Below are 27611 nucleotides of genomic sequence, written 5' to 3' on the forward strand. Positions count from 1 at the left end.
TAACACAGAAAGAATACAAAATCATTTCAACATCCCACCCCCTTTAAGAAAAACAACCTGTTGATACTGAAGTCAGACAGGTAAGTAGTTGAGCATAAAGAACTGTTAAAGTTAAGACTCACATGCATTCTTATCTCTTACAGATTCCACTATTAACTGGAAATAATAAACTTCTAATGTCAAAGGGAAATATAAGCTGAGACAATTTTGTTTTGATGTACTGTTTGATTTGATCATTTGAAAGGAATGGGAGTTGAGGTATGCTGAACAGAGGGAAACTATTAGTAACGAGAAAAAAGACAAGCTGCTTATTTCCTCTGGGGCAAGCATCATTTGTTGCTGAAGGAACATGGTGGGGCTAGTGTCAGGGCAGATTTGTATGGTTCCCTCACCAGCGAGACAGGCTACACCAGTATCTGTTAAAAAGACAGACCTTCAGCTCATCTTGCTATACCACAAAACCTAGAATACTGTAGGTTGGGATGTGTATCACTAAATACAGCATTTCCCATCCTGGTCTAAACTTTGTCCTAAGTTCATCACATGCAGTGAGCAACTGCATAATCAAGAGAGATGTAAGTTGAGGCAGCAGCGATCATCTGAATTTGCAGGGCACACCTGTGGGTCTCACGGGGAAAGCTGCAGATCCTCAGATGCACAGGAAAACGGAAGGCAGCTGGAATATCCATATTCAGCACAGCACCCACTTTAATTATCAGCAATAGATTTCTCTTCATGTAGTTGGGAAGAAACACAACACAGATGCCACTCACAAGTTACTTTTGTGGGTATGATCCATACCAATAAACATCAATTTTGCTGAGGTCTTCAGGCTTACAGTCTATGTGTGGTCTACTTTACGGAGGCCTGTCCTGCTTCTTTGAGTCGTATTAAGAAATTTTAATGGTCTTACAGAAATCCAAGTTCCTGAAGATCATAACTGACTAGCAGATACTGTTAATGAACCATGGCAGCATGGCAGCCCTTTGACTTCACTTCCAAGGGTCTAACAGACCCTTTCACAAGGCATGAGTATCCATAGTGTGACATGAACTCCTTCACATTGTACATTCATACCAATAGTGTTCTGGATAATTATCTAATTACATTGTAGAGTTAATGCACATGGTTTCACTTTATATCTTCCTCCCCTCTGCTTGTTGCATGGCTTTTGGCAGGCTTATAAAAAACATAACTCAGCCACTTGTCAGCACAATTTTTACAAGCTAAGAATAACAGAGTAGGAAGCAAGCTTGTCTCTAAAGTAAAATCTTAATTGATTACTAATTTTTGAAGCATTGTGTTTGAAGTGGCGTTAGCAGGAGACAGTACAGTGTTTCTCAATAATTAGATAGCAAATCCTGAAGGAGTATGTAAAACCTTCTATACATATAAATAATAAAACAAGTTTCCCTTGCTTCACTGGTGACTAGATTTTTCAACACCCTACTACAAAAATCAAGATTTATTTTTCTTAGTTTGTTTGAGACCATTACAGATTTACAATTAAATGCCCAAAAGCCAACACCAAAAGCAATATTCGTCTGGTCTTGGTGCTTCATTAATGCAACAGAAAGCTAAATTTACCCTTGGGCTCCATTCCTTCATGATGGTTGCCCTGAAGTCACTAACTCAGATGTGCTTCAGACAGAGTACATGAGTACCTGTTTAAAGCCTTGACCATTTTCAGCTTCTGCAGGCAAAAGACACTTTAACCATGGAGAACATTATAGTCAGTTATCTACTACATGTCTGTATTTGCGGTGAAGTACCATAAATCCATTCACACGTACTCCCAAACTATCATTACCTGGCTAACTTATTTAGGAAAACACTTTTAGGTTAGTGTAAGAGCTTTACTTTTATCAGACTGAATAAAAATTAGTGATGACACGTGAAGATCTCTATTCTGGTCTCCAGAACAGTTTTTGACCCTATGTTCTCTTGTGCTTTGCACACCTTAAGGCTGACTACCCTCAGTACTAATGTTACCTGCTCTTTTTTGCAGGTAACTCAGTTAAACTACACAGCACTAATCTGCAGAAAGGTCTTTCCTAATAGTACAATTTGGATGCAGATGTCCTACAGCACCAACAAGTGTTATAGATTTGGATGAATCTACAAACCTTGTTTGTGCAACTTGCACAAAGCAGACATTCAGTTCTCTGTTAAGGGATTCTTTCCAGCCCTACTCCAGTTTATTATTATTATTATTGTTATTGTTATTGTTATTGTTATTATTAATTTCTTACAGAGGGAAAAGGAGTTCACAAAGTCTCTGCCTGTTCTTGGTTCACTATTACCTCTTCCAGTACTCTCTTTGGCACAAACATCTTTTGGATGCTCAAAGAAACCTTCCTATTTTCTCAAGCCATATTCTCTGCTCCATGAATGTTTTCTGTGATTCTACATGAGCCACTGCTAGAAATTTCTCTTTCCACAGAGCATTTCCCTCCAACTAGCATATCACAAAATCTGGCTTCAGCAGTTGCATCTCAGTCCGACTTCAGTGTAAATGAATCACCTATCCTTACTGTTCCTTCCGTTGTCTCCTTTTTGCCATTTGCTCCAAGTCAGGAGCTCACCCAACTCCAAATTGTGATAGCGATCCACTCAGGCGTCATGTATTAGAAATAGCTTTCTTACTCCAAAGTGGCAATAGTTGGTTCTACTGCAGAAAAAGGATTACTTAAGGGCTATGGTATACCACAATCATTACAAGAACAGCTATATCAGCTGAAAAGCATGTATTATATGAAGTTTTATACATTCCGTTTTCTGATATACCACTGCCTACCAATACAGCTCTAAATGAAATCTATTATCTTGTAAAACTTTGTTAACATGTTTCTCATTAATATAGATGGTAGTACATTCTGTATGCTTCTATATGTGGCAGAGAGAGCTCAAAATACGTCATAAGTATTTTCTGTAAGAAAGGGAAATGCTAATACGGTTTTCATCAGAAAAAAACCAAATGTTGCCATGTTTTTGTGGCATACAATTCCAATTAATGAAAGTATGTTTTCACTAGGTAGAGATGTTTTGGGTTAATTTTTTTAAACTAAAATTTTATTTAAATAGGCTTCTCTTTTTTGTTGGTCTTTTTTGTTGTGGTTTGGTTTTGTTTTTTTCTCAACAAACTCTTTTCCCCACATATATTGTAGTTTCTAGAACTTTCTGTTTCTAGCCGGGGTATACAACCCAATTTAAATATGTAAATATTAAGAAATGTATGAGGAAAAAAAACTAGTCTAAACAAGACAAGTCCTGCACTTCATAAACAAACATTTCTACCCCCCTCTCTTTTGCTATTTTGCTTTCTAATATGGAACATATGTAACTAGCTTTGAGGCAAATGTAAGTAAAATTATGTTTGTGATCATATTATCCACTACCTTTCAGGTACACAAGAAAAACAAAGCTATTACTTTTACAGCTCAAATAAATCTTGTATGATAAAACAAAATGTCTTTTCAATTAATGAACTTTATTTCTGCTGGCAAAGTCATTTTTGAATTTACGTTGGTGAATGCATTCATTCTTTTGCCTCTGCTTGCTCTGATTTATCATGAAGCCTGTAAGCTGCCTGTCATTACCTATTCTGATTCATTAACCTCATTACTGCAAATCAATAAATTTCGTCATGCTCCTTAAATGCATCAAAATGTAATGCAAGACAAAATCTGTTAAATCCTTTAGAAAAGATGCAGCTGATCCTGATGCATTAATTTACTTTATGCAAAAATGTTACTCTGGTCATAATTGGAAGGTTTCTTTGTATTATGAAAACATTTCTACCATCTTCACTTCTGTCCCATCAGGCTCACTGATGGGACATAAAACCCAAGGTGATTATTTTAATATTTCTTTCAGTTGTAACTGGCATTGGTAAATTCAATATAAATCAATCATGTGATTTGAGAAAAAAAGAATTTCACAATTTCCTACATTTTGGAGTTATGACACATTACTTGGATCAGAAACTTCACATTTGATTCACATTACTAAGTACTGTGGGAGATTTGTGCCAGTTTATGGCAAGATACAAAGGGAAATGATGAATTGACACTGCAACACTCAACTGCCTCGTAAAATACCTCAGCATGACCAGATACTAAGTAAACCATTCCACACGTCAGGTGCCCCTCTTTTTGCTTCTTTTGGCTACTTTCACTACTTCCTCATCCCAGAGACAGACAAGTCCTTTTCTGGCCAACAGGAGTATGAGGCAAAAATGAGAATATCTGTCCCCCCTTTGCACTGAACCAGGCTCTCACTCCAGGCTTTTATTCTGGCACCTGACAAACAATGATAAGACCACATGATGTAAACGATCAAAAATTCAATAGAAAACTGCTGGAGGGGTGGGGGGTGGGGGGTTGGCGTGGGAGTTAATGTTCTTGGCTATAGCTGCTGAATGGAAAATTTGTTCTTACTTTTCTGCCTAGCAGCATGTTGGGTTTTTTAAGCAGAAGTAGGAGAAAGGTGCAGGAAAAACAAACTTTATTTTAGCCAAAGCCAACTCAAAATAAAGTGGTTTGAAAAGCTGACAGTGTTTCTTGACATTTGTTTCTGTGATCACTGTGTCCATGCAAATATGTAGTAAGTGAGTGCATAAACCATGGATTTAAACACAGAGATATTAGAATTTTATAATACTAAGCATTATGCCCATATGCTTTTTCTGTTTGAAAATCTGGGTAATACTTCCATAAGTTAAAGGCATCATAGGAATAGAAACATGGAAGATTAGAGCTTTAATTCTATGACAACATGATCCAGTAAGTATCTAAAAAGTTTAGCTGGTGAATATCACTCATTTCAATTTTATCTGTCTCAGACGGTGATTATTTTTCTTTTGCCTTTTCATGTGTTTCAATATCTAGGGTCATTCAGGTGCATTCCAGTTTTTCATTTCCTAGCTTCCAGATTATGAATTATTTTACTCTGTGTGTGCGGGTTTTTTAAGCAAAATATTTGTGTAACAAAGAAAGCCTTTATGTCAAGATGCTGTGCATCTGTGACCAGTGACAGGACACAAGTGCAACACCCAGAATAACTCACTTAGCTTTGATTTTAGTGCTCGCTAAATAAGAAGGAAAAAACAGCTCATTCACTCAAGTGTGATAGTGTTGCATGGGTTTTAGTTAATGCAGAAGAGTAATTACTAATTATTGCATCATTGCAGAAGAGAGGTAAGATTCTAGGTAGACCTGGAAGAACACATTCCACTAAATATACTGGCATGTACAAGATATTTGTCCTTACAGGGGTTTATTGTAGTGACTAACTGAAGGGTTACACGAAATTTGATCACTTAGATTTTATAAGGCTCTATGGCTGTGAAATCAAGGGAAGTAAACATATTATTCTTCTTTCTGGCTATTCTGAAACATCTAAATTATAAATATAATCAAGGCCACAAGAAAAGGATGTTAAAGCATAAATCCTGTATTAAGTAAGATTTGAGTATGTAATGACAGTGTTTCATTTGGAAGTTTGAAGCCTTTTCAAAATCTGATACAAAAATTTGGTAACAGTCAATGAATGGCAAGCTAGAAGAATTTGAAACACCAAAAATTATGATCACATATGGAAGTTTTCACCATTTGCACTGACTATTGAGTAAAAAAAAAAAAAAAAAAAAAAAAAAAAAAGAAAGAAAAGAAGAATCCATGAAGATGTGATTCTTAAAGAAAATATGGCAGACTAAGGTCATTACAATTTTTAGCACATATACATAGGTAAAATTCAACTGAAAATACAAAAATATAACTTCATTAAAAGAACGACTAAATGAACATTTATTGGGGCTGTTCATATTTGTTTCCTTACAGGTAACTACTTAATAACACTGGCAGGCTGTGGAAAGACTGTCTTGGCAAGCAATCACCAGTTGCAGTATAATTAATATTTTACACATATTGTTTATTCTTACATTACATGACTAACCCAGTTTTAATCCCATCTTTAATTCTATTCTTCACATGTGTCAGCTTGCTGTGACTAAGAGCTCTGCGTGTCTGTTAGTGTGAAATCACTAAAGGTGGCTTTTAATAAAGCTTGATTCACCCACAGGCGTCAATGTAAAGGAGGCAAATGGTGAAGAGATTTTCAAGGAGCTCCTTTACAATGCTGATCCACCTCCTTCTTCCCTTTCCCCGTGACCCTTCCCTCTCCCTTGCCTCACAAAAGCACACATACCTTTCCACACAGGGCATGCACTTTATCCTCAGGAAAACACTGCAATGGATCACAAAAGATGCGGGATGAAAAATTCACTTAATACTGGAACAAGGCAGAGATGTAGGCCAGGAAAAAGCAGTGATTAATGACAACCCAGTCAAAGATAAATACAAAACTTTTGATTTCAAATTTCCCAAATATCAATTCTACCTAGTATTGTTTTCCACATAATATCTCAACATAGGTGAAAATCCAGTTTCTGTCCTGGAAAATGTTTGACACTTTCTGAACTAACGTGTCTTCCGGACACTAAACAGAAGGAAAGTTCTTTTGACTGGTCTTAGACAAAGTATAGTTTATCTTTCCTTTTTGCCATAAATCACAGGAAAAAAAGATATTTTAGTAGTTTTGCCAGTCACTCAGCCATGCTGATGTTACAGCCACTTCATCAACATCTAATCCATCTATCTACTTGTCCATATAGCCAATCAAAAATTCAAAAGAAGGTTTTTGAAGTTCAAATCTTTGTTTTCATTTTTTTTATTTGAAAAAAGGTATTCGTTGCCTTTCTTGAAACGCCAGAAATGGGCATTGCAAGCATGGGAAATGATAAAAATGTCACATCAAGCTGCCTTTCCTTGGTGTTTTCAGGTAGGGTGAAGTACACAAAGCTGGTTTATTAGAACATTAACAATGGTACAAAAGGGCATCCAACAGTCAGCATCTTTAAATGCTGGATACACCTGTCTGGCTGAAAGCTGGGCTGCCTGGCAACGTTTGGTCCTAAATAACAGCCTAGAATGCATACCCTGCCAGGACAGGTAAGCAGAACTAATGCAGAGAACATACCATAATGTAAAAAAGTATCTCATTTTTGCTATACAAGCTGGCCTTTGAGCTTGCGCATAAAATAGCCCCCTGAGACCTGGAAATAAAATAATATTGACATCTTGTCTATGGAGTTTTACTTTGCATGAATTCGTGGTGTTGTCAATATGGGGAACCCTTACAGTTCAGCACGTAGGAACTGAGTATTTCTGAAATCCTTTCACGATTCCTGTTCCAGTAAAAGCGCAGGATCCAAAGCTGTTACAGGAAACGGTTTATGGTCACTCTCTGGGCGTCAGTCCAATTCCATCACGTCACTGAATGTGTCAGCAGATGTTTACATCATCCAAGGTTAATCAGAGGGAATAAGGAATTAGGGTTTATCAACATCATCATAGGTCAGTGTAATTGCATAGTCCATAAGAAAAGGAATTAATTTGTGATTTGTGAAGTGCTATAAGCAATTAAAGAATTTTTGGTATAAAAAAAGGCCTCTACTAAAGAATACTGTTGAATGATCTACCTACCATTTACACTCCATGCAGGGAACTGGGAGGAAAAAAAATTAGGTGAGAAAAGTCAGGACTTGTTTACATACCTGTTTTTTTCTAATGTTTCACTTGAGCAGAAAGCCTATGTTTTAGTCAAGTCCTCGTTTTTTTAAAGTGATGTAGGGGAATGAATTTATCATTTCCCTCAAAGGTAGCTGACATGTTGCTGGTTTGGATTTTACCATGCATCCCAGAAGCCAACAAAGAGACCCTACCCAATGAATTATTTTTTTATCCTTTCAATTAAAAGCAAAGAGTTAGAACAGGGAAAAAGAAAGAGGGGTGAAATGATTCAGAACTGTACTCCTTGTGCACTATAACAAGATAGCATATTAGGAAAGGGATTGTATACATAGTTTTACATGCAGAATGCTGGCCAAATGCCAAGGAACTGCAGGAGAGCGACTGAGAAAAAATTATACTGAAAATGTAATTCTAAAGACATAACACTTGAGCCAAGGATTAAATAACTTAATTGATATAAAGGCCAAATAATTAAGCCTTCAACAGGAAAAATTTACAGGCTGAGATTACACAGCTGATAAATGAAAAGCATCTGGCATGGGAAAAAAAAAAAAGAGGTACTGTTGAAAACAGCATAGAATTTTGAGAACTTGACAAACTGAAGTTCATAAAAAGGATTAGTGATGGAGACAAGAAAGAGGACATAAAGTGGTCTCTTTGGTGCTGGGGAAAAAGGTATATAAAACACAAATATACAAGTGAAAGGATACAATGCTTCTTGAGAAAACTGGCCAGAAATAGAGGGGGGTGGGGGCGGGAATAGAAAACAACACTAGCTTTTATTATCAAAGTGGAAATCACCCAGAAATAAACTTGGCTATAGTACTTATAGAAAGATGAAGGAAGAAATCATCCTGCACAAAAGAATACAAATTCTGTGATAGATAGAAAAAAAATAAAAACTAAGGAAAAGAAGAAACTATAGCTCTGACATGGCACCCAAAGTTAACTATGGCTGTCAAAGTTAAATGCCATTGCAAAACTGCAAAATCTTCCCCAAACCTGGAAGCAGTTATCTAAAGAAGACAAATTTTATCGGTGTTGAGTAAAGCTGAGGTTTCTTACGTTGGTTTACGTGTGTTCACATATTCCTGAATATTATTAGGGCTTTTTCTCCCAAAGATGTTGGTAATAAGCTTAGTATGGTGTTCACTATCACCCCCCAAATCGGCCTCCACTGAATCACTGCCACCATTTTTAGCTTACTTCACTATGTTGATTCCCTGCCATCTTTACAATTCATCATTCTGAATTCTGGTTCTCTTTCCTTGTAACTTGCCCTCATCATCCTTAAAGCTTATAAACAAACACAGTTCCATTATCAGAAAAATATTAAGAGCAGTTATCTCCACACAGGAGGTCAGAAAAAATGTATTGCTTAGCACAAAAAAAAAATAAATCATTTTAAGTAATTCAGTCAATTAAGCAAACAGAACAGATTCAGAATCAGTGTGAGTCACTAAAGAAAATTATACCCCAAAAGAACCACCATATGGAATCATTTAGTAAACAGTAGGTTTATTTGCCAGGAGAAAAATTATTGCAATCAGAATCCGGAAGTAGCGGAACTCTGAAAACCGAGGGAACCACAGTCACAGGCCTTGCGAGTCAGGTGGTTTTAGGTTGTAGAGTAGTCACTATACAATTTTGAGTCCAAATAAAAGACAGGAAGTGGAAAATAGTTTTCAAGTAATTCCACTCAACCTTAAAAATTTAATGTAGATTTTTCACCCAGCCTCCCCTGCAGCCTTTGATAAGTCTGTTTCTATTCCTTAAAACTTATCGACCAACTTTACAGGTCCTTTATCAGGCACCCATAAAATAATTAGGAGTCAATTCTTAACCAGAAACAAGCATTTCTCAAATAAGTTTAAGTAGCTTATATTAAAACTCCACAATTAGTTTCAGGTTTTGAACAAGCCAGCAGGGTTCCCAGTGAGGATGCTTGTAATATGAACACTCCACTGGGTACAACAATTACTTTTGTAATCACAGTATAGACAACCACAGACGCTAAACAGTCTTAAAGTGCACACCCTTGTGCATTATGATTAGAATGTTACAACCACAGTAGCAGTCCTTCTGATCCATATGACTTAGATAACAGACAACGACTGGTATTTGATCTTCTAAGTTTATCTTCTACATCCAGGCTCTTCCAAGTTCAAGAAATTTTTCAGTATAACACGAGCTGGTAAACACAGACTTCAGTGCACACTTTCAAATACATTTAGGCTCCCAACACGCTATCCAGTGGAATTTAAATAAGCTCATCAGGTATCAACTTTTATAACCGTTTCACCTACCATCGTGGCTAAATCTACTTTATAGATGTCATCTGTGGGTATTAGGTCTTTTTCAGGTAGACTAAAAGCAGCACCTGAGAAAAAGAGACACTTCCCACACTGTCCACGGATTCTTCGCACTTCTGTAGTCACACAGAGTTGAGCAGAAGACAACTAGCTTCAGTAGTGAAGTGTTTGGTTTGTTAGTTAAATGAGCTTCAGCAAAGAATAAGAAGGTAAAGAACTTCAAAGATTTTTACAAATAAGCAGTCCTTTTTAGCATCTTTCAGAAAAATACTGTTCATTTGTATGTAATCTTAATCATTAAAATTCCCCTACAGATACATGAAGACTTCTGTTACTGCATTAGAAACAAACCTACTTCATCCACAACATCCTAAAAGGGAAGAGTATCCTCAATGCATCTGATGCAAGTCAAAACTGCACTTAAACACTACGTAGCGAAGAGGTCAGAAGACAAAACATCACTCTTAACTGTCACTCCCTCATCTTCATTCTGATGTTGCTAGAATTGCTTCTGAATTTACCATCTTTGACATCCAGTAAACAGACCAATTAATTTTTAATCTTGTTAATAGACTTTAAAATTATAGATAACAAGATGGACTTACGTCTTGAACTTTCACAACCATTTTGCAAATCTTTAATAGTATGAGATAATTTAATAAAGACCATCTATAGCTGAGCTGAGGGACAGCTATTTTACAATAGAAAAGGCTATTATTAAATAATTTCTGATTTCCTTCTTATAAAATCAGCATAAATATTTATTTTATATCAATTTTTATATTGACATCAGTGATGGCATTGATACATCAGAGGGTCATGCTGCCATGCAGAGGTACTTTTAACAGGCTGGACAAACGGGTTGAGAAGATTCTCAGGAAGTTTGATAAGGGGAAGTACAAAGCCTTTCAACCTGCAGAGGTACAACCGCATGCACCAGTATATGCTAGGGGTCGCCCAGCTTGAAAGCTGCTTGGCAAGAAAGGGCCTGAGGGTCCTGGTAAACATGAAGCTGAACATGAGCCAGTGATGTGCCTCTGCAGATAAGAAGACTAATGGTATCCTGGCCTGCATTAGGCACAGTATTACCAGCAGTTTGGGGGAGGTGCTCCTCTTTTTACTCCGCACTGGTGAGGCCATGCCTGGAGTCCTGTGTCTGGGTCCGGGATCCCCAGTAGAAGAGAGAAATGGGCATACTGGCGTGAGTCCAGTGAAGGGCCACAAAGATGACGAAGGGACTGGAGCGTGTCTCCGTTGAGGAAAGGCTGAGAGTGCTGGGACTGTTCAGGCTGGAGAAGAGAAGGCTCAGGGCTGATGCTACCCATGGCTAGGAACAGCTGAAGGGAGGGTGCAAAGGGGACGGAGCCAGGCTGTGTTCAGTGGCGCCCAGTGCCAGGACCAGAGGCAGTGGGCACAAACTGTGACATACATCAGGAAACACTTCTTTACTGTGAGGGTGACTGACCATTGGCACTGGAGATCTTCAAAAGCCATCTGGACACAGCTCAGTTTTCTCTAAAATGTTTCTAGGAAATGAGAGAATATATGTTGTCAATATTATACCTTTAGTGAAATAGAACTCATGAAGAGTTTGAATAGAGCACTAAGTTTATTGCATTAATCAATCTATGAACATCTATTTCTTCAACAAATACAAAGCTGAATCCAGCAAATAATTACCTTATTTGTTACAACTACATATAATTCAAAAAAGAAAACAAAATGCTGTTTTCCTGAGCACAGACTAAATATTTTGGTTTCCTTCAGAAGCTTTCTAAAAGCCGCCAGATCACAGGTACGTTTTTCACTGCTTTTTCATTCCATCTGGTTATGATGTATGGGACACCAAGTGAATTATTTCAAAACAGTTTGGCACTGCTATCTTTTCCATTTATGATGGCTGCTGATTGAGGTGGCATGCTACCAAGCAAGGACATTATGGTTTCTCTGAATTACGATTTGTCAAGAACCAAAGTAAATCAGTGCATGATTTATACTTCTTTTAGTTATTTTGACACAAACCTACATATATGTAGTTTACAAGGCAACAAAAATACACCTTTTTTTTTTTCCCCAAAATTAGAAAAAACGGTCAACTTAAAATGAAGAAAAGGTAATTGATATAAAAATGGATTATGGTGCTATCAGAAAAAGCATACATACAGATAAGTAAAAAAAAAAAAAAAAGAAAGTAAAAATACAAAACATACATAAAACTCCATAATACTTTCTTAGGGTGTGCACCCTAATCAGTCATTTATCTTCCTTTATCACTAATCCGAATTATGCTGGAACTTGAAATTGTGTTTCATAATGCACTGACATTACCACTTATTACTTGACTCAGTTATGAGCATAATACTAGGAAAGACATTGCAGTTCTTTCAGCCCAATACCCTTCTTTTGCAATTATTGCCCTCTAGAATTTCCTTCATAATTTTACTGAGTTGCATCTTGAAAGTAGTCACTCCAATTAGGAGTTAACCTAACTGATTTTAAAAAGAGGTTACAATTTCTTTGTATTTATTTATATATATATATATATATATATAAATGCATTAGTAGTCAGTTTACTTATTTCTTCTTGTGCTCATATTATCCTTTAGTTTAAATATCTTTCTTTCTTTTATGGTGTATGCTCCAGTAAGTTTTTTTCACCTCCTCAGAAATATATGCCCCCTTCTTTGCCTCAGCTTTGCCAGACCAAACAAGCCAACTTCTTCTGTGATGTTATTTTAGAATGGTCTCTCCAGTCCCTTAATCTTTCTAATAAGTATACCCATATTGCTTTTTAATATAGCATGCATTTTCTATAGGAGTTATTCAAGTTGCACGCAGCTTTTGCACAGCCTTGGACAATGGTATTGCTGGCTTTCTAATTTCTATTAGAAGTATTTTATCCGGTAAACTCTAAATCACTTTTTCGGGGCTTTCTCACACTCAATCTGTGCTGAACACACAGATTTTTTTCTTATTTGTTGCTTCTGACACTAAGCCTACAGCAGATATTCTTACAGGTAGTCGCTAAGAACACAGCTTTATCAGATCTGGTCAACCCATTTCTTTTATATCAGTCCTCAAAGCCATTCCAATTAGCTCCTAGTACTGACAGCTACTTTAATCAGGATGTGTCTATCTTTAAATGTCAAGGTCATTTAAAACACTATGGAACAAGAATGTTTGCAAAACTCTTCCTTCAGGTTCACCTTTTATAATCTCATGCCAGACTGAGTACAGGCAGGCATCTGACACTGAACACTGTTAACATCTGCCAACGTAGAATCTCTCTTACCATTTCATTGTTCCCCATCCTCCATAGTTTCATATGTGGTACTGAATGCCATATGTATCACAAAAAAAGCCAAAGAGAAGTCTCATTTTGACTCTTTTTTGTTTGGTTGGTTTTCCCCCAGATTTTTGTCTACACATGATCAGACATTTTAGATTAAATAAATTTGCTCACCACATAGCAACTTGCATTTGGTAAAGACGTATTGCATTGCTTTGTGATTTCCATTCTTCTTTCATAATTGTTCTGAAATTTACATCATACTGAGGTAAGGCAAATTTTGATCTCGTTCCTGGATGATGTTATTTCCCTCTCTTTCCCCATGTTCAGTGCAAGTACTGGATTTGCAATTTTCTAAACAACTGTATTTGAAGTAATTGGTTTAAATGCAACTGAGCCCTGCATTCAGTCAAAGCATTATTCACAATATAACATTTTATTTATACATTGTATATTAATATTATTTTTTGCCTATAGCAATTATTAAACCTTCCTATGGGACTGCTCACTAGAAGGAATAGGCTAAAATTCCATTTTGACATGATTCATATTTCTTAGAGCCCAAGGTACCAAAGTAATGAAGGTACTTTAGTATTTAGAAAAACACACTCTACTTAAAACGATAAAATGTTATTTTTTTTCCTGAAGCTATTGAAAACTTGTTATGTGTGTGCAGTCTTTCAAGGAGGTAATATATAAAGCAAGTGACCGCCATTCCAAGTCTAAATCAGCTACTTCCACTGAGACATTTTCAAAAATAAGAAGCTCAAAGAAGTTAAAGATTCACATAAAAGATTTGCTCACAGCCAGTTTGCTGGTGCATGACCTGCCTCACAAGTATTAATCTGCTTAGAGGAAATTCACAGCTATTATATTTAGTCCATTGAATCAAACCTAATATTAAAAAAAAGGGCGGGGGGGGGGGGAGCTGGGGGGTGATGGGGACAGGGGACACCCAACATCCAAGCCCTCCTCTTTCCTGAAGGTACACTACATTTTGTTATGATAAACATTAACTGAAGAAATTTCCTGCTGAGACTGAATAGCTGTTGCCATAGCAGGAAAAGAAAGTGTGATTTATTTCCTTTCCAGAAGTGTCATGTCCTTTAGCTGGCATTCTTTGTAACACTCACAAACATAGAATATTTGCTACATATACCCATAAACACTATTACAATCAACAAGCCGATCAAATTGCTTTTGATTTTTTAATTCAAAGCTTCCCCTGAGCAATTATTAAAAAACATGACCAATTTTCCCAACAGTATCCAGAAACCAATTTTGGCTGAACAAGTAAATTATAGGTAAATCAAAATTAGTCACAGGTAGAATTGGGTTTTGAGAATGATGGATACAGTAAATGTAACATACTGATTCACAGCAAATTAAAATTTACTCTCACAAGCAAGTAATCTTAAAAATTCTGTAGAGGTAATTTGAAATGTCTTGAAATTAATTTAAATTAATTGATTTTCCTGTCCCATCTTAAAATGGGAAATATGGAGGGCCATAATTAATAATATATTAGAATCAGAACTAGCAAGAGTGTTTCTCCGATGTTCTCCAAGAGAATGTTAAGCAAAGGTTTTGTGGAGCTTATTTTTACAAGAAATAGATGAATGGTTTCGAATAGAAACTCACATGCAAAATCATCCCTGCCCTGCATTCATTTGTAAAACAACATTAACATTTTAATTTTATTATGTATTAGCTACCCATCCATTTATATAACCTCACTTTGTTCCAAAATATTTATTCTCAGGTGACTACAAATTTCATATAAACCAACAACTTCGGTCACACACACACACAAAAGTGTACTTTTAACATGTCTTGGTTTAGGCTATTTTTAAATACTTTTAGGAAGACATTTGAAGTTTCAGTCATCTTTTGAACTCTTGTATAAAATAGACAAGAACACTGATTCTACTACTGATCTATACTTATCCTGTTAGTTTTACGGCTTTCAAGATAAGAAGTGTGAGACCAGTTGTACTAACATGATAGGAGTCTGCTTAGATCTGCATATCCCTGAGTCCAGTCATAATGCAACTCCATTTAGATATTTCTGAAAAACATTTCTTTCAATTTCCATTTAACAGAAAGTTTTCCAAAGCATAAGATAAGCAAAATAAAAGTTTGAAAATCAGACAGGTCTAAAATGGCAAAATGGCATGCTGTGAACTTCGGGACAGCATTTTCAGATTTGAATTTTTACAGACAGAAAAGTTAAAATTCTTAATTGTGAATTATACATATGTTTAAATATTAAGAAATGTTGCGAAGACATTGAAACCAGAAGCCTTATTATTTTAATCTGTAGAAGCATATTGCCCATAACAAATGTAGTAACATTGTAGTATATCTGGTTTGAGACATAAAAAATAAAGAGTACATTCTGTAACACCAAGTTACTTTGATAAACAGTTTATTCCTTTTCCTCAGATTTTAATATAGACACACAACACTGTCAAATTAAAATTCAGCTCATTGTTTTGAGATGTAACTACCAAATTCTGTTGGAAAGCTACTGATTTCATGGGTTAGCTCAGGCTTCATTAGTCATCTGTACAACTAATGTTAACAAAATGCTTGACTACAAAAGCAGTAAAAAAAAGAGAAAGTTTTTTTTTTAGATTCAGACGTAAAAATTAGAAAGTAAATTTTCATAAGCACACCAAAAATTATGAAATTTAAAACTGATTTAAAATCTAGGAAAAACAATATCTATACCCTGAGCTACCACAAAATAATGTGGGAAACCGCCACTTGGTGGCTACAAAACTCGCAAAGCACATCTACTCTCACCACTCTGGCTCCTGATTCAAATTTAGTAGTTCATTCAGTTTGCCATCATTTCGCCTTGCAGGGTTTCTAACAGAGTTGCAGTTCCCATCACTGCAGACTATAAGCACTTAAGAGGCATGCTATTGAAATTCCCAACAGGTTACAGAATCCTCCCTTGGGTGTGTGGAAATAGAGAAAGACCAAAAAAAAAAAACCAAAAAAACCCACCCAAACTCAAAACAAAACCCTACCCAACATTAATCTTTAAATTGAAAATATTCTTGCTGATTAAAAATACTATGAAATGAACAAAGTAAGTTATAAAATTTCGTAATTTTGGTTCCTGATGGCTCAGTCCAACAACTTGCTAAAAGACTGTAGAGTACATTTGGTGAAAGCCCTCTGACACCACCAGTAACTATGTAATTGGGATTCTTTTGGAGGGGATGTGTTCATTAAGCTTAGTATTATGACCTTAGAAGACGATGACTAGAGTCTATTAAGGATGTATTTAAGAAAACTAAAATAGGAAATAGATATGTCTAAGAGGAAAGATGTCGTTAACTTTGAACTGTTCCACATGATGTAACCTCTAATTGCCGCTGCATCATATTATAGTGCATTTGATATTGTGATATATAGATATATATTGCAACCTGTTCCAGTGTCTCACCACCCTCACTGTAAAAAATGTATTCCTTATATCCAATTAAATCCAATTTTAAAAAGTAAGGTAAAATCAGATTCCCTGTCTACCTTTATTCCCTTGAAAGCAAGGAGTCCAATGTGTACTGTGCAAGGAATTACTCATCTTTACAACTAACTGTTAGACTAAAGGGTTCATTCTCTATCATAAATTCTACCCTTCACTAAACTCTCCCCCATATTTCCTTTGCAATTCCTAGAAGTTCAGTGAGCACTGAAATATTTTAACAGATGGAAGAAGAGCAGATATTGTAACAAACAAGACGGTTGTCAAGTATTTTCTTTCTTGTATATGTTTGTATATGTTTTACTTTATTTGTGATAATGTACACACAAACCTAAAATGCTTATATATGTACACATACACAATTTCCTTGTATTCACTCAACACATTTTCAAAGTACATTGTAGTTCTGATAGTTGGCATGCTAGACAAATAATTTTCTATATAGAAAATATATTTCACAAGCGGAACAGATCTTATGTATACAGAAATGGTAAAGTAGAAGTATCAGACACTATATAAGAAATACTGTATAGGTCTTTGGTTTGGTACTTAAAGTAGCATAAATTAAAAATAATTGCTTAAACATGTTTCTAAGATATTTGTGAGAATGGAACAATAGCCTGGAGTACTGTTGTAATGCAGAAATGTGCCAGAAAAAAAAAAAAAAAAAAAAAAAAAAAAGCAGTGTTGTGGAACTGACAAGATCCTTCATGTTTCTTAGCTATACCATGGGATTTTAAGATGGGATAAATTATATGCCTTCAAAAAATTTTCAACAAAACTAGAAATTGGAAGAAATCTGCAAAGCATTGCATATCTACTAAACCAAGGCTAGGGAAAGAACTGCTCTTTTTCTACCTCTTACATCTTAGATACACTATAATTAGATGCGATTGTTACACAATAATTTTGCTCAGTCATATTTGCAATGAAGTTGCAATACAATACAGGGAAGTTAAGACTGTTTAAGTATATTTAATCCATTTTAACCATTCTGTATGGCAGCTACTGACCTCTCATTTCTGAGACTTTGGAAGTCTGAGATTGGCCTGAATGGCCAACCTTGAATCAGTGAAACTAATCCTACAAGAATTTCCATTGTGGGGTCCTGTATTTGTCTTTATAGTAAAATACAGAACTACAATAACAATGCCAAGCCATGTAAATAATATTTCAAATATGAATGATGTGAATAAAGTTCCTTATGATTTTAAGTGCAGTCTGAAGCCTTACTTTTAGATCTGCAGTAAGGTACAGGGCTGAAATAACAAGCACATAATAATCAGATGGTTACTTGAAGTTGCATAAGAAGTCAAAAGTATTTCTGTAAATGACAAGACAGATAAATAACAATTTGCTAACTGTTGCATTCGGAATTAACAAATGTTCAAACATCAGAGTATTCAGGTTTTTCTAAAACATGAAATTAAAATATTTGCTACTGGATATTCACATCCTTTTGGGCATGGAAAGGCCAAAGTGGTATGCAGATAACTTGCAAACCCAAAACATAACTTCTTTTCTGGTCAAATCATAATGAAACTGTTGCAAAACCCAGCACATTTCTCTTGATTAAAGTTTGAATTGAAGGTAAAGTAGTTAGATCCTTTCACTTCAAGGACGTTAAAGGTGTATAGCTTCAACATAGTACACTGTTTTCCATAAGAATACAATATAAAAGTTTATGGATTGAAACTTGACCAGTTCCTTAAGTGAAGAAGACAAATCTTTGAAATCAGTTCATTACCACTGTTTCTTTCAAAGTGTTGATAACTGATTCATATGTCAAAATAGTGTCACTTACCTATCAAGGCTGGTGCTTAAACATACCGAGTCATACTTTGTCACTGATAGATGTCATTTCCTCTCCACTCAACACCAGCGTTCTCTTACATACCTCTCTAGTATTCAGAGGAAAAGTGTTTGAAACATGGTGTTTAAACTGCATGGCAGATAGGTTACTGCCATTATTGTGCCAGCAGATTGGACACGACTCTTATCATAGGCAAAAAGTCATGATGTGTTTCTATTTGTAGGGAGCCACATTGCCATTACACGCACATCATCATTTCTGATTTTGAGGTAGGTCAACCATCAAGCCCCACCATACAAAAAATGAACAGAAAACCTTAGACTACCTTTTCTCAGTGGAACTTCTCATCTCATCATCCCTTCCTGAAAGCGTAAAAAGACAAGTGTCTCTCTACAAAGCAACAAACCTATAATAATTTGCACCTGTCAAGGGGATAGCAAACTAACACAATATATTTGCAGTCTAGTTGTATATTGAGTGAGAAGACTGGTTAAAGTTTTCCAGCACTCAGAGGATACTGAGGTTCTGTGCAACAAAGATATCCATTGTAAATTTTATTAGGCTTCCAGTGAACCTCCGGTCTCACTGGTCTTTGGTTTGGAGACATCTTGCTTTGTCAAAAAACACCAGCATGGTGCCAGATTCAGCCCTGCTTAGCTTCCAGCTCATACTGAGATGTGGCCAGAAGGGCTGTATCCATTCAAAACTAATGAGGCATCAGTCATTCAATACAGCCAATTATTTTAGGGTTATTTCCTTCACAGAGTCATAGAATCATGGAATCACAGAATGGTTTGGCTTGGAAGGAACCTTTAAAGGTCATCCAGTCCAAACCCACTGTCATGGATAGGAATGTCCTTCGCTAGACCAGGTTGCTCAAAGCCCCATCCAACCTGACCTTGAACACTTCCAGTGATGATGCATCCACAGCTTCTCTGGGCAACCTCTGCCAGTGCCTCACCACTCCACCATAAAAAATCTCTTCCTTATATCCAGTCAAAATCTACTCTCTTTCAGTGTAAAACCATTGCCCCCTGTCCTGTCACTACAGGCCTTGGTTAAAAGTTTCTCCATCTTCCTTATAAAGCCCCCTTCGTATACTGAAGGGCCGCAGTAAGTTCTTTTCTGAGCCTTCTCTTCTCCAGTCTCAACTCCCAACTCTCTCAGACTTTCTTCACAGGAGAGTTGTTCCAGCCCTCTGGTCCTTTTCATGGCCCTCCTGTGGACTTGCTCTAACAGGTCTTTCTTGAACTGGGGACTCCAGAGCTGGATGTAGTACTCCAGGTACTCTGCTCTCATGGGAGCAGAGCAGAGGGAGAGAATCACCTCTCTGAACCCTCTGGCCATGCTTCTTTTTATGCAGCCCAGGATGCAATTAGCTTTCTGGACTGCAAGAGCACATTGCCGACTCATGTCCTATTTCTCATCCACCAGGATCTACCCCCAACACCTCCTCGACAGGGCTGCTTTCAATCCATTAGTCTCCTAGTCTATATTGACATTGGAGATCACCCCTACTCAGGTGCAGGACCTTGCACTCAGCCTGGTTGAACTTCATGACATTCTCGTGGGCCCACTCCTCCAGCCTGCCCAAGTCCCTTTGGATGGCATCCCTTTCCTCAATCTATCAGCTGCACTACTCCACTTGGTATCATCTGCAAACTCACTGAGGGTGCGTTTAGTCCCACTGTCCATGTCATCGGTGAATACATTATGTAGTATTCACCCAACAGCAGACCCTTGAGGGATACCACTTGCTACTAATTTCCACTTGGACATTGAGTCATTGACTCAATGACTCAACTCTTTAGGCACGTCCAGCTGCCATCATAGGATAGCCTGGCAACGTTGAGGTGGGCTATTATAAAGCTTGCTTCCCTACTCCCAGGTTTCAAACTTGTGAATTGAGAATCAGTTGTAACATAATTCATATTCCAAAGCTAGCTGAAATATTAAGAAGAATCCATGCCACATTTTTCACTTTGAAAAATAATCTTTAGAATCCATCATGTGTATGCTCAGTATAACTCTCAAAACAGTAGGTGACGTAGTCATTTCCACTCATGTTATTACCCTTTGGCCTTTGTACTACTTTTATAGGTAGCTTATGCCACTCTTTCCACAGATACTCTGACAGCAAATATTTTTTAGAAGACCAATGGAAAGGATAAGAAAGTGGGGGAGATATTTTATACTTTATGACATAAACTTTTCAAAATTGAGAAACTGAAACATTACAGTATACAAATTATAATTCCTTACACTTCTATATGATCCAACTATGTTTAGAAAAATAATTTTAGTCACTGGTAAAAGACCAGTCACTAATTTTGATCTACTGAAAAGGTGGATTCTTTATTTAACCTCTAAGGAGTTCAGAAAAAGCAGAATATAAAGGCTAGTCACTAAAAGCGAAAGATGCTTTGTAGTAAGAAATATGTCTAACTGATACTGATAAATAAGGCAGGTGGAAATTCATCTGAGGCTTTGACCTCTGTTAGTCTGTGTTAGTGTATTTGACCTACTAGCTAGTACAGACAGAACAATTGTTGAGTCAGAACAGGCTCCTATGTAAGCTCAACACATCTAAAATAATGATTTTTAAAGTTCTATGCAACTGAAGCTGATCAGGGATCTCAAAGATAGAGTTACAAGTTTTAACATACCCTAAAGATATAGTAATTTTCTACTAAATACCAAAAAAATATTAAATGCAAAAATTATTTTAAAGAAGATATTTGCATAAATAAATAAATCCTATATTTAAATTAAATATCTAGAGATTGCGATTGTGTGTGTGTCTGTTATCTTTTACACTGAGATGAAAACATGGGTGGTTTCTGCATGTTTTGCAAAGAGTTTAAAAGCAATTTGTATTCTATAAATCAACGTTCCACTTTATATAGGATTAAGAAAAATGGCACACCTAGTTAAAGACATAATGAATGAACACCTGTGTAATAAAGCATGTATATTGTGAGAAATAAGCTACATGGGTCATGTAAAAAACTTTTTTTTCCCACATAACAAGGAGGCATGTCTGCAATGTCATCATTTTCATTCACTGGAGTAAAGCTGTTCAGACTTGCATCTCAGGCAATCAGCAGCCTTGCTTGGTCCTATTGAAGGACAAATTTCTACAAGCTTCTTTCTGAGGTTCAAACTAGTGGAAATACATGTCTCTGATGTTTTATCAATACCTAAAAATATAAAGATACAGAAAAAGATTCAACTCTCAGTGAAAATACATAGATGGAATATGTTTATGGGTAAATGCTATGTGGACCTATAATGAGATTCAATTATTTTCTCATACTTCATTGGTGATAAATATGTCATTTGGCTAAATTCAAATTTTAAGTGTAGATGTTTTTCATTAAATTTTGCATATACTCACGACAAAATGTGATTTTTATCATGTTACTCTCTCATGATTTAACTCCAGCTGGCAGCTAAACAGCACGCAGTTGCTCTCTCACTCCCCTCCTCACTGGCATGGGGAAGAGAATCAGAAGAGTAAAAGTTAAAAAACTCCTGGGTTGAGATAAAGACAGTCAATAGGTAAAACAAAAGCATACACAAGCAAAGCAAAAGGTGGCATTCATTCACTGCTTCCCATAGGTACCAGGGGCTCAGTGCCCCCCCTCCCACCGCCCCCACCCCGGGGCAGCAGGGCTCCTGCAGGCCCAGCGGGGATTTGGGAAGGCAAATGCCATCACTCCGAATGTTCCCCCCCTTCCTTCTTCTTCCCCCAGCTTTGTGCTGAGCATGACACCATATGGCTTGGAATATCCCTGTGGTCAGTTGGGGGCAGCTGTCCCAGCTCTGTCCCTTCCCAAATTCTTGTGCCCCCCCAGCCTGCTAGCTGGTTGGGTGGGGTGAAAAGCAGAAAAAGGCCTTGGCTCTGTGTAAATACCGCTTAGTGATAAATAAAACATCCCTATATTATCAACATGGTTTCCAACACAAATCCAAAACATAGCCCATACCATACTACTATGAAGAAAATTATCCCAGCCAAAACCAGCATATACTTAGATAGCATTGTTAATGACAATCATTAATGGTTAATGGCTATTAACAAAATAATAAATGAATTGAGTCAGAGTTATGCTCAGAATTTGCCGGTTGTGCATTTTTCGCTTGTGACATTGGAGCTGTTTGATTCAGCCTAAATATTCTTCATGGTATGAACTCAAAAATTCTATATTCAGAAATTTATAATTTCAGAGTATATGTGTAGCTCTGATATAATTCAATTTTTACTTTTGTGACCCTTGCTTAAGGCATATATATACAGATACAAACATAAATACATATGTTTATATGCATATAGCTTTTGACTAGAAAAAGGAGAGAGTTATTTAAAATTATACAATTTGGCTAAATACCTATATTACTATCTTTTCTGCCAACACACTTCTCCTTTCTTCTTTCCAGGTATGGTCTTCTATGTATGTCTGGTTTATACCTTTTTAATTTTGTGCATTACAGCTACATTATGTAATTTTTTTTTTTTATGTACGTAGGCTTAAGAACATCAGTAAGACAATGCTATTCCATAGTTTTGGTCAATTTTTAAACCTGGAGATCACAATTTTATATTATCTGGATTTTATCAACATTAACATAGCTGTACCGAATCTCGTTCTCATTTGAGAGTGGTGATTACACGAATTACAACAAAATGTGAGTTTAGAAAGTAAACATTCAATTTCTTTTCTACATTGAGCTAACGTTTCTAAAGCATGTGAGATGTAACGTACAAGTACATGTTCTATAGATAACAAGGTAGCAAGGCAATATTCACAGAGTAACATACGCAGAGATTATGGTTTTATTCCTTGAGCATCGCTATTTGTACGAAGGTTTGATGCAGTTTGGGGTTCATTCTGGTTAGGCTCAAACGCTGCGGTGGCTTAGCTATGGTGCGGGGTGGTGGTCGGGGAGGCAAGTGGGTTTCTCAATGCTTTGCTGCCATCGTGTGGCTGGTGAGGTAAAAAATAATCTGGGGAGGAAAATCAGCTATGGACATAACCGACCCCAACACATTTGAAAGAGAGAGACTGGATCCTAAATGATGTTAATAACAAAACAATGAGCTGCTGAGCTGTTTTTCAGAACTGTGACATTAAGCCACTACCGTTTTCTGAAGATACCCACAACATAGGTTATAGTTCACTTCTCTCTTTCAGGTTCTCTAAGACACGAGTATTTAAACTGTCCCTGCTCCAGGTAGCATTTATCACCCCTTCAACTATACAAAGCATCTGACTTGCATTCAGTATCTTTCTGCATAAAGCCCTGAAGAAAAAGATCTACAATGCCCTCAGTGGTAATTACTGTCATCAAAACTAGCTGTTCTCAGAAGCACCAGGTTTCAGAGTCATAGCAGCATTTATCCTGATGAACCTAGAGTCAATTAAAAATTGATAAAGCAACAGAAGCTGTGACACTGAGCCTTACTCAGTGCTGCTAACGCCAACCATGGTCTGCTACATAATTCAGGAGAAGTGAATGAACCCCACTTAATTTTCAGTGCCTATAACTAGTCTGGCCAGAATTTCCTTTATGAGCATTGATGATCCCATTACTTATCTTTACATTAAAAAAAAAAAAAATCTACAAATTTCAAAAGTGTTCCTTAACTAAGGTTCATTTATGTGGCAATGGGGCAGTGCCCAAAACCTGGAGGATACTTCAGCTACTTTGATATCTGGAGAAGGTATGAGAAAACTAGACTGTATGGAAAATTGGGCTGTTAATTGCAGTTACAATGCTACTGTTATTTTCTTAAGCAATATAGTTTTGTAGTTGGAACCCTTTTTTAAAATTGTTATGTAACTTGTGCTATATAGCATAGCATGCTCAGTACTTGTTTAAATCCACAAGGCCACTAGCAAGGAACTGCATTTTTCCCTTCTGCATCCTTGGATGTTTATCAGAAAATGAGGAATTCCATATGCCAGACTCTGGAAAGTATTGCTTGGCTCCCTGATAGATTCTTTTGGCAGCCTTAGTGGCAGGTTTATGGTTGTTACTGGGTCTGCTCTTTGGTGAGGCTTGTGTCAGAGATGACTCTGTTCTTGAACACCATTTTGGTCTTAGTACGGAAGTATTTCACTAGATTTTGTCCGGTTTAAGTATTCATTTGTTGTATACTAATAAGAAAGATACCCTCAGACTGAATACTTTGCAACTACTTGGTTTCACAAAAACAACAAACTTTTCAGTCTCCACTATTTTCCCTCCTTACCGCAGATGGAAACCAAGATGGAAAAATTTAATCCAGTACACAAACACATTTTTATTAGGAATAAAATAATTGCTATTTGTCTACACTGCTTCTTAAAAAATATTCTGATGTAAACCTATTTCATATTACTTAATGATAAAGTCAACAGCTATTAATGTCTTTATTAAAAAAAAATATTTTGTTGAAAGTCCATACTTTTACCAGTTCAGCTCAAAAGGCTTTAAAAGGCCAAAATGCTAAACACAAAATAGAATTTTGACTTGGGGGGGGGAATAGTGTATCACAAAGCAAGTACTATTTTTTTAATTTATTTTATTCCAAATTTTTTATGGTGAGGAGCAAGTTTAATGCCCTGGCATGCAGAAATGTAGAACTCTGGTGATAATGCTTTTCAGTCTGCATGAATGCACATGCAGACTATGGTTGAAGTACATGGTTCTCAATATCTATTCACAAATTAAGAAAATTCTCAAGTAATAGAATAGTTTTATTGAAAATACGCTGTTCCTCTAATTCTTGTAAGAGAATCTCTTCCCTGCCCTTCAACTCTAAAATGTGGGAATGGAAATGGCATCTAATCCAAACGACGTCAACAACAAGCATAACAAACTCTGGGCCACACCCAAAATGGGTAACTGAACTGTATAACACTAACCTTCACTGAAGACAATGAAAGCAATGAGTCCTGGTTTAAAATCAATCAATCGATCGATCACATATTAATCTTTAAAAACACTTGGTTTTTTTTTTTTCAAAGAACTCTGTTACACATAATTTATGATGTAGCCAATCCATGTTAATTTAAGAGATGTTTAAAAAGGAGTTATGTAAGACATGTTTATCATTCTAATAAAGAAAAATTGGAAAATTTGTTCAAAAAGTAATTTGATAGAATATCAGGTTTTTATGCTCAGTTTTTTATGTTCACCTTGCAAGCTGGCTAAGATTTCCTAATAACTGCAGGTGAAACAATTACAAATAATAAAACAAACAAACTCCTACATTTGTAAACACTTTCAAATTTTTAAGTTTATGTTCTTGACATTCAAAATTTCAGAAGTTTTAAACACAATCAAGATGAATGTTTTCATTGTTACAGAACTTACTGTTGGAAATAGTGCCATTCTTACAGATGTGCCTTTTTCATGCATATTTCTGCCACTAAAATAAAAAGTCATTAGAATATTTGAAGAACATTTATGGAGAGTATGAATGCTAAGTGTTAGAGAAAATTTGCTGATCATGTGACTAAAAATTTCGGAGGAAAAGTTATGTTGAGCTTTAACAGTGAAAATAGGAGGCTCCTTCCCTTCATCAGCTCAGCATTTTTTAACACTATTGTCTTTATAAATATGCCAAATCATTGTATTTTTCTTATTATACACTTCAAAACCTTTGCAAATTTCAGTGTCTTCTCCTCTACCTACAATTTTCTACTGTAACTCTTAAATCTAGTTATGATTCATGAGCCATTTCTTTAGCAGACAAAATCCCATGCCTCCAACAATGAAGTTGTTTACTATTTTCCATTTTCCCCAATCCCTTTCTCATTTTCGTTTCTTCTCCTTTGCAATGCCTATTTCCTCAACTGAAGAGAACTGAGGTTAGCTATTCTTCATCATGAATGTTTCCCACATGCCTTCTTCAAATTTTGGAATAGGAAGGTGATTGTGCTGAATGCATCTTATATATATTCGCATAGAGAAACAGACCTGTCCAGATACCTGCTGTCAGTTAGTCCATCTCAAGCCACTGTCTCTGCTGTTGTTCCCTATTTTTCTCTCTGTAAGCATGATCAGGCGTCGCAGAGAGGATGAACAATTACACTGTCTATTATATGCTTCTCTGATTCCTCTAATGAGTCAATAGCCACCCCACAGCTTGTGAAAAAAATCATCAGTGCTTGACAATCAATAGCACAAAAAGGTTAACAAAAAATATAAACACACAGGTCAAAGTCTCTAATACCTACATCCCTTAAAGAAGTAGTTTTCACTTCATGTCTATGCTTGAAACTAGTGGGAAACATTGGATTTTTGGAAGAAATTTCTTCCTCTCAGAGAAAAGTTAACTGCTTTGGGATCACTTGCCTTCAGGAAAAGAATTATAACTCTGTTTAGTGTCCCTAGTGATTTTTTTACTTGTTTCCCCTTGCTAAAAAATCCCAAAGCTTTTATTCACTCTGCTGTCATTAATCTTACAACCTCTACTATTAAGTCTGTTATTAACTATAGTCACAGAATAAAATGTGGTTTCCACTCTCAGCTCCAACCTTATTTCAGAAAGCTAGTAAGATTCCCTCGATCTTTTTCCAGGAAGCAGCATGATAGCTTTTCTCAGTAGGTGGTATTCACATCTGGAAATGTGTGGATATTATCCATGTTGGTTAGGACAGAGGTAATTATATTTTGCAAGGAAACAATCATTTTCCAATGCCAAATTGACTTCTGGCTTTATTGTGCATAACTGAAAATACCTTGTAAGAACTTCAAGAGTGTAATTTCATTTGATACAGTGGCAGACTTCTGTAAGTCCTCATAAAGTCGTTGAAATTCATGAGAAATATCTATAGTAACAGCAAGTATGTAACAAATTCCATTACTTTGGACAGAGAGGATGTCTGAATTTCTCCCTTGCCCTCAAACCATTTTTGTTTAAGAGGATTTATTCTTCTGATCATTAGTAACTTCATAAACGTGGGGTTTTTTTAAATACTTGTTATATTCAATGAAATGCTGTACTGTCAAAATAAAAATCCTTCCAAAAATCTACCTCTTGTTTAACTGTGATCTCTGGATATACCTGTCTTGCCTAACAAAAATACTTTCATTTTGCTCTAAATCTAAACTT

The 27611-nt window shown here is 36.3% G+C and overlaps 1 long non-coding RNA gene across 1 annotated transcript in view; it reads right to left on the bottom strand.

The window, feature by feature from the left end:
• LOC308061745 overlaps positions 1-27611 on the bottom strand; it is a 57727-nt gene that overhangs the window by 12879 nt on the left and 17237 nt on the right. Inside the window, exon 3 of the long non-coding RNA XR_013927342.1 lies at positions 1-15261. This exon is cut by the window's left edge and continues 12879 nt beyond it. This is a non-coding gene — a long non-coding RNA (uncharacterized lncRNA). The remainder of the gene's footprint in view (positions 15262-27611) is intronic.

The sequence above is a fragment of the Falco punctatus genome (genome assembly GCF_963210335.1).
Source record: "Falco punctatus genome assembly, chromosome: 4".
NCBI lineage: Eukaryota > Metazoa > Chordata > Aves > Falconiformes > Falconidae > Falco > Falco punctatus.